Source organism: Octodon degus, unplaced genomic scaffold, assembly GCF_000260255.1.
Source record: "Octodon degus isolate 3935 unplaced genomic scaffold, OctDeg1.0 scaffold00013, whole genome shotgun sequence".
Classification (NCBI taxonomy): domain Eukaryota; kingdom Metazoa; phylum Chordata; class Mammalia; order Rodentia; family Octodontidae; genus Octodon; species Octodon degus.
The window spans coordinates 2,986,214-2,995,789 of NW_004524589.1; positions in this window are offsets into that span (position 1 = coordinate 2,986,214).

A 9,576-nucleotide genomic window follows, 5' to 3' on the forward strand; every position below is an offset into this window, starting at 1 on the left:
CTGTCTTCCCCTGCCACGTGCTGCCTTGCTGTTGAGCCAGCCATTTAGAGACTGAAATATCTACAAACTGTGAGCTTTTCTCCATTCACTGTGAGTGTCAGGTAGTTTGTCTCAGTAGAGAGAGACAGAGAGACACAGATAAAGGGTTTTAGCTTTGCTATTTGAAGTATAATCTGTTGCATCATTATCACCAAGGATCTTGATAGAGAAGTATTCTCCCTCTGGCCCAACATCCCATCTACAAATTAGCACCGGCATTTTAATATCGCAACCATATGAGAATCGTACTGAGAAGAGTGAAAGGTTATATACCAGAGAGGACACTTTTCCTGCCTCTTTTTCTATTTTGTCCTCTCTCTCTCTCTCTCTCTCTCTCTCTCTCTCTCTCTCTCTCTCTCTGTTCTTTCTTCTTTCTTTCTTTCCTTCCTTCATTTTCATCTTGCCTACAGATCCTTGAATGTTACAGAAAACTTTAACTTTGATTCACAAATTAATTTAGAGTTTATGTTTCATTGAACAGCTGAAGTTCTTATTCTAACTTCTTCTGTCCCTTTATAAATTATTATCATCATCATTATTATTATTTTATCCATTACCCTGAATCTGTACTTTGGGGTTCTTCTTTGCTAGTGTATCGATTCTTCCTCCTGTGTGTGTGTGTGTGTGTGTGTGTGTGTGTGTGTGTGCGTGTGTACAGGGTTTCATTATGCAGTTTAGACTCATAGTGATCCTCCTGTCTCAGCCTCCCAAATCCTGGAATTGCAGGTCTGCATCACCAGACCCAGTTAGTGGGGCTGGCATGGCATACAGAACCTAGAACAGAACTCAGGACCTTGCACTTGCTTATGCCGCCAAGCCATATCCCCAGCCCACTCATTCCATTTTTGACTGAGCACAACCATTTCTATTTTCTTCTTCCTCAGCTTGGTTTCTTGGGTTGAGAATGAGCCTCTGTTGGTTCCCTCCCTGTGGGCTCACTACACCTTACACACAGGACTCGGGCCATGGAAAGTGCCATGCTGAGGTCATCTCAGGACCAGCCTCTTCACGGAAAGACTGTCCTCAGCACAATGGCGGGTTGTGTCGGAGCTACCACGTGCAAGTCAGTAGACCACACTCATGTATTATTAAGTGAACTTTAGGGATGGAAGGAAAGTATGAAACCTTGAACAGATGACTGGTTTAACCAACTTTTCAGAGTTAGTATCCCCTGTGGCCACAATTTAGTTCTGTTTTTATTATCATACCAGTCAATGCTGTTTGAGGAGGTTTTGGGTTATAACTTCAGATTAATCAATAAAAATACAATGCTATTTTTTCTCATTATAATCAATTAAAAAAACAAAAAAACCCACATGTAATGAAATCAGTATTTTAATTTCTATTTCTATTATGTGTGTGATATTTTGTCGCACATGTGTATCTTTATCATTCATCTATTTTTTCCCAAATCTTCACAATAGTCTGTGGAAATACACATTATTTCTTTTATTTTGAGAATGAGAAAAGCAAGTTAGATCAGATCACTTGCCTAAGAATGCATGCTTAGCTAATGACAGAGTCAAATTGCTCTATCAAAATTTATATTAGATGAATTTTCCACTCTCTTCTTAGATTATTTTATTTTTTATGTTACATAGGAATTTTGTACAAGTCTCACTACGTAACTTGGACTCCTAGTGATCCTCCTGTTTTCAGCATCCCCAACACTGGGATTATAGGTGTGTGTCATCACACCTAGTCTAGATAGCCAGCTCAGTGCACCTGGGTTTGGGCATGAGCAGCATGTGGTGCCGGAGACCAAGTCCCGGTCCCTGTGCTTTCCTAAGCAGGTGCATAGTGTGCTGAGCTATCTTGCCAGCCCTTCTTAGGTTAAGCTCTAAACTTGGCAGTTTCTCCCAAGTTCAGATTTCACCTGGAGAAACTGAACAGTACAGCAGATGAAGACGCACAGTCAGGAACTGGCAAGCCACAGAACAGCTTTGTGCCTCAATACTATTAACTGCAAAATGACAGAGATAATCAAGTGCACATCTAGTATAAATTAAATTAATACACTGAGGGTGGTGTCTGATGCCTTTTAAATGACAACGTATCCATAGTAATTTTTATAACTATACATATGTCAAAATTACAAGCATAAGGGGAGAGAAAAGATAGCCCAATGATGTTGCAATTGTTTATAAGTTCCAGAAATTTTCAAAACCCTTTCCATTATGGCCTATTCATGTAACTGGTGACAACTTTGATTATAACGATATATTATTAATAGAATGAATTTCTTGAAAGTGCTTGACTTTAATTTTAGTAAACAATGTTAAAAACACAAAACTTTTATTTGTTCAAAAATTATGTATTTCTCTGATGACAAATGCATTGAACTTTGAGTAGATTTTAAAACTATTAGGGCTGCTTTTAAAACTATACTTACTATAAGCGTCATTCAAAGCCAAAAGGACCCATGAAGTCACCAGACACTGATAAGATGGATGGGAAGATAGCATCTCTGCTCTTGACTTCCCACATGGAAATTTACAACCTGAAACAGAAAAGTACATACAGCTTATGTGAAGTAACATTCTTAAAATAGTTTATGCAAAAGCCAAAGCTTAGGGAAAAGCATAGACACTCTGAAATAAATCCCACTTGCAAACATACATTATAAATTTTTTGTTTATAATCGATACTATAATAGAGGATTACTTCATTACTCTAAATCACACTTACTCAGTGAGCTCATTGACATTCCCAGTTATTTATGTTTGCTCAGTATCAGAAGAAAATTCACTTGATATAAATGATATCACCTAACAAAATGAGTTGATTACATGATTGAATTTATATACTCCAATTTCATTCATAAAAGAGCTGCACTATAAAAATTATTAAGTGCTTAGGCATGCAATAACAGCTCAAGGAAACTGCCCTCATGAAAGTGTTGAACTGGCATTTTAGGTTTTTTTTTAATTTTTTAGTTTTTTTAATAAATCTCAGAATTTGAGCTAAACATCAAATACCACCTCATAGCAGGAAGAACAAAATTTCAAAGGCAGTCCGTTTCCATTCTGAGTTTCAAAGACAAGCCCTCTCAGTAATGTGGCAATTATTTTTAAATGATCTTGAAGATTTGAGATCTTGGATAAAGACTAATAAGCATTGATCATTTTAATTCTTTGCTAATTTAATTTTATTCCTTATTCCTTTTACAGCTTAATGCTTTTACATTAAAAATAATGATCAAGTGAATAAAGCAACCTTAGAAGACATTCATTGACTCACACAATGATGACATTCTTCTCTGTATAGAAGTGACTCAGCCACAATGCTTTGTAAGTTCTGGCACTGATATTATTAGTAATAAAGTGTTTAAGAACCAAAATACAACTTGTGCTGTCACCTTGTCTCTGTTGTCGGATTATAGAGTGATTGCTTCATGAAAAGGGTCTGGTTTAGGTTCCACTTGCAAGTAGGTTTCAGAATGCATTTTGCCATTTGAATAATATCAAATTTCTTGCCTCCTTAATTCTATAGTTTACTGACCTAGTAATTAAGTGATGGTAATACCACCTTGATCAAAAGGTGGTGAGGATTATATAAAATAACTGATATTAGAAGTTTATCACAAAGTAGATTCACAGGGAATACTACTTCTCTTTATTGCGCTTTGCACAGAAAACCTTCAGTACAGAGGCGGCTATCCTGACATTTTCATCGCTTACATCTACTCAAATCAATAGGTCCTTTGCCCAAGAAGGAAACCCAGACTCCTTAGCTTGACCCTAAGGCTCTTTTGATAGTCATATCTTCTCATGGACCATTAAAAGTGATGCTGCCTTACAAACAAGTATGCACATTCTGGGTCCTGTTTTTGATGCCTCTTTGGATTTCCTTCTCTTGAGTATGCTTTTCCTTTTACTCTTGATTATCAGTTCTCCCTATAAAATTCCAGCACAAGGAACAACCCCTCAGAACTATCTAGCAAGCAGAAAGCCTCAGATTATCTTCTTTCTATGACTTCCAAGCAGTTATCACCAACAAGGCTCCTTAAGTACTTAACCACGCAATGTCTGCTCACAACTGCATATATAAGGTCAGTCATAGCTGGATTTACAACTCATAGGCACAGTGAACCAGCGATCTGAGACATCTCTTAGTCATTTTGATTGAAGCTGAGCAGAGCAGTCAGACACAAGCCAGGCACATCTCGAGGAGTTTGAACTTGGTAGATCCAGACCCGGTAATATGAGACACTTTACTAGACCCTGATCAATGAGAGCATCCTTTCTCTTTCTCGATTGAGAGAGGGTACAGAAGGTAACCAGAGTGAATTAATCTGCCTGGAAAACCCCATGTACATCGAGGGGAAGTGATCAGACAGAACTTAGGGGAACTAATTTAAATACAAAATCTCAATTTAATATTTGCTTACCTACACACACATAATGTTTGCTCTTATAGTCTAGAATACAAATCCATTAGTTATAATAGTTTGTCAACTGCTAAATATCACCACACATTATTAATGTTCCTAATTGTAGTTCTGTAAATAAAAAACTGTAACTGCCTTAACCACATAATCTCTCTAGGGTAATAATATTGGTAGGTGTTAAAGTAATAACAGCACTGAAAACTCTACACAAAAGGTCAGAAGACAATGCTATACAAAATGACAAAGAGAAGGAGCAAAATGCATTCTCAGGCCACGTGCCCACCAAGGACAAATGCAAGAGACAGTAGCATAGAAGAAATTGTAAGTCACACACCGGAAATCTCTGAAATAATACATCTGAAATAAAGAAACAACTGCAGAAAGGTACATAGGACATCAGATTAGAAATAATATCTGAAGTAAAAAGAAAAGAAATGATATCTATAATGAGAGAGTTACTAAGTGCTTCTAAAGAAGACACTGATTAAAAAAAGTAGAGGAGAATATAAATGTGATAGAATCCCTGAATGAGCAATGTATGAAAGAAATAGAATGCATGAAGCAAATTCAAAGAGATATACAGGAAATTAAGACCCCAATAAAAAGCTGGCAAAGCCATTTGAATGAAAGTGTAGAGATTCAGACCTTGAAGACACCGTTGCAGCTAGTGAAAAGGCAAGAAAAGATCTAAAGAAGCTCTAGAATGTAGGAAAAAATAATTAAGCATGTGCAAGATGATGCAAAGATTAACAACATGAGAATAATAGGCATCAATGAAAAAGAAAAAGTCACTACGAATGATGTAAACAGAATATGGGCAGAAGTAATAGTAGAAAGCTTGCCAAATATGGGAAAACACTCTGACATTCAGGTAACCAAAGCATATAGAACTCCAAATAACATCAACCCAATTAAAAACATACCCAGACATATAATAATCAAGATTCCAGAAATCCAGTACAAGAACAATATACTAAAAGCTGCAAGAGAAAAGAAACAGATCACATTTAAAGGAAAAGCCATCAGAATAAGGGTAGATTTCTCTTCACAAACCATCAAGTCAATAAGAGCATGGAGTAAAGTACTTAAAGTCTTCTCAGAAAACAAACTCCACCCCAGAATGCTATATCCTACAAAACTCTCTTTCAAGTTTGATGGAGAAGTGAAATACTTCCATGACAGAGAACAACTAAAGAATTTCATGATGCAAAAGAAAACCCTACTTTGACTACTAAAAGATATCCTGGGGGAGAAGCGAGGAGGTAGCTCAGTGGAATAATCTTTTTCCTGGCAAGCACAAGGACCTATGCTGAATCCCCAGTTCCACCAAAAATGAATAAATAAATAAATAAATAAATAAATGAAAACATAAAAGATATCCTAGAAATGGACCAAAATGACCATGACTCCACAAATGAGAATGGAAAGAACCCACAAAAAAGGACAAACAAATAAACACAGGAGAAAAAGAAGTATACTACAGTAGGTAAATAACATGTCAATCATAAGTAAATACATCTCAATAAGAGCCATCAATGTAAATGGACTGAATTCATCAATTAAAAAAAATAGAATGGCATACTGGATTAGAAAGCAAAGTCCAACAATATGCTGTATACAAAAAACAAACTTAACTCATAAAGAAATTCATGGGCTGAAAGTCAAAGGTTGGAAAAGAATATTACATCTCTTAGCACATCAGAAAAAAGCAGGGATAGCAATCTTGTTCACAGACAGTCTGAACTTCAAACCAAGAATGATCTAACAACATAAAGGCCACTACATACTGGTTTGGGGAAAAATATAAGAGATAGATATCACAGTCATAAATATGTATCTACCAAACATGGAAGCACCCAACTATACAAGACAAATAATAGTAGACATGAAAAATCTAATATATAACAGCACAATCTTAATAGGAGACCTTAACACAGCCTTATGCCAAAAAGATAAGTCAAGCAGACAAAAATTAGCAAAGAAGCAAAAGAACTGAACCAGAATTTAGAACAAATGGACTTAGTAGACATATAGAGTGTTCCACCCAAACACTGCTGAATACACATTTTTTTCAGCTGAACATTGGATATTTTCTAAAATAGACCACATACTAGTCCTTAGGTCATGCTTGAGTATATACAAGACAACAGAGATTATCCCATGCATATTATCTGACAACAGTACAATGAAACTGGAAATAAATTACAAAAAAAGTAGAAAAGCCCCATAAATACATGGAAATTAAACAACATGCTCCTCAGCAACAAATGAAAGTAAAGAAGAAATTAAACAATTTCTACAATTCAATGAAAATTCAAGCACAACTTATCGAAATTTATGGGATGTGATGAAAGCAGTTCTTAGAGGGGAAATTTATAGCTGTGGACTCACACACATTAATAAAGCATAATTGGAACAAATAAATACCCTAATGCTTCACCTCAAATGTGTAGAAAAAGAAGAGCAAACCAAATCCAAAGCCCAAAGATGAGAGGAAATTATAAAGATTAGAGGAGAAATTAATGCAGTTGAGACAAAGAAAACAATACAGAGAATTAACGAATCAAAAAGCTATTTCTTTCAAAGATTAAATGAAATTGATAAGCCCCTAGCTAACCTCATCAAAGGGAGAAAACACAAAAGCAATAAGGAAAGAAAAAGTGGAAATTACCACACACCCTGTGGAAATACAGACTATCATTACTATTTTGAGAACTTTTACTCTCACAGAATCTAAGACACAGAAGAAATGGACAAATTCCTACAAAGGCACAAATTACCAAAAGTGAATCAAGAAGATATAAGAACACTCAATAATCCAATACTAGCCAATGAAATACAATGTGTAATAAAAAACCTACCAACAAAAAAAGTTGAAGTACTGAAAGATTCACAGCTGAATTCCACAAGAAATTTACAGAAGACATAATCCAAATACACTTCAAACTCTTCAATCAAATTGAAAAGAAAACAATTCTCTCAAAAACATTCCTGGAGGCAAGTATTACAGTGATACCAAAACCAGAGAAACATGCAACTACAAAGGAGAACTACAGGCCGATCTCCCTCATGAACATAGATGCAAAAATCCTCAATAAAATCCTAGCAAATGGAATACAGAAAATAATTAAGAGCTTATACACCATGACTAGGTAGAATTCATCCCAGGAATGCAAGGATGGTTCAACAAATGCAAATCTACAAATGTAATACACTATATCAATAGAGCCAAATCCAAAAAACACACAATCATCTCACTTGATGCAGAAAAGGCTTTTGATAAAGTCCAATACCTATTCATGTTCAAAGTCCTAAAGAAAATTGGAATAGATGGCCTCTATCTCAATCTGATTAAAGCCATCTATGACAATCCAAGGACTGACATAATTCTAAAATAGGAAAAACTTAAATATTTTACTCTCAGATCAGGTATAAGGCAAGGATGTCCTCTGTCACCACTCCTTTTCTATATAGTTCTGGAATCATTCCTAGAGCCATTTGACAAGAAAGAGAAATAAAAGGAAAAAGAACAGGCAAAGAAGAATTTAAACTATCATTATTTGCAGATGGCATGATACTGTACTTGGAAGACCCAAAAAACTCTACCAAGAAGATAAAATAATTAATACATACACTCAGTAGCATGTCAGTATACAAGGTCAGTACAAGAAGTTAATACCTTTGCCATACACAGATTACAAACACACTGAGAGGGAAATTAGAGAAACAATATCTTTTACAGTAGCACCATGGAAAATGAAATACTTAGGAATTAATCTTGAAAGATAAGTAAAGGATCTATTCAATGAAAATTACAGTACTCTGAAAAAAGAGGTCATAGAGGATTTCAGAAAATGAAAAGATATTCCCTGCTCCTGGATAGGAAGAACCAATATTGTGAAGATGATCATACTCCCAAAATTGTTATACAGATTTAATATAATTCCTATCAAAATAAAAACAGCATAGCTCACACACTTAGAGAAATCATTCCTAAAATTTATTTGGAACCAGAAAAGACCTAGAAGAGCAAAGGCAATCCTGGGCAACAAAGACAAGGCAGGAGGCATTACAGTTCCTGGCTTAAAATTATACTAAAAATCTACTGTGATAAAATCAGCATGGTGTTGGCAAAAAAAATTGACCTGAGCATTGATGGAATGGATTAGAAGATATACAACTACAAGCACCTTCAGCTATCTTATTGTTGACAAAGGGACCAAACATGCTTACTGGAAGAAGATAGCCTCTTTAACAAATGATGATAGAAAAAGAGGCTCTCTACATACCGAAAACTAAAACATGAACTAGATCTATCACCATGCACTAAACTAATGTAAAAATGGATTAAAGATCTAAACATTCAAACAGAAACACTAAATTTCCTAGAAGAGAAAGTAGGTAGAAATCTTGAGTCATAGGGATAGGCAAATAGTTCATGAACAAAAATCAAACAACGCGGGAAAATACATGAAGGAAATAACAACTGGGGCCTCCTCTTATTGAAAATTTTTCCACATCAACTGAGTGAAAAGGCAACTCACAAATTTGAAAAACATCTTAATGAATAAGCCCTCAGACAAAGGTCTTCTCTTTAGAATTTAGAAAGAACTAAAAACATTAGGATCCCAAAATTTCAAGACCCAGTTGAAAAATGGGCATCTGATGTGCACACACTTTTCAGAGGAAGAAATACAAGAAGCAAATAAATACATGAAAAAATGCTCCATATCACTAGCCATTCATGAGATGCAAATTAAAAAACACAGAGATACCATCTCACCCCCAGAAGAAATGGCTATCATAATGAAATCAACCAACAACAAATGTTGAAGAGGCTGTTGGGAAAAAGGAACACTTCTCTACTGCTGGTGAGTATGTAGACTGGTACAACCATTATGAAAATCACTCTGGAGACTCTTTAAAAACCTAGGACTGGAAATCCCATTCTATCCAGTATTCCCCTTCTGAGAATTTTCCCAAAAGTACTGAAAACATCATATCATGGTGATATCTGTGTGCCTATGTTTATAGCAGTGCAACTTGTGTTAGCCAAATCTTGGAAAGAATCACAATTACTGTCACCTGAAGAATGGATGAAAAACATGTGGTGTTTTTATATGATGGAATATTACACAGATATATAT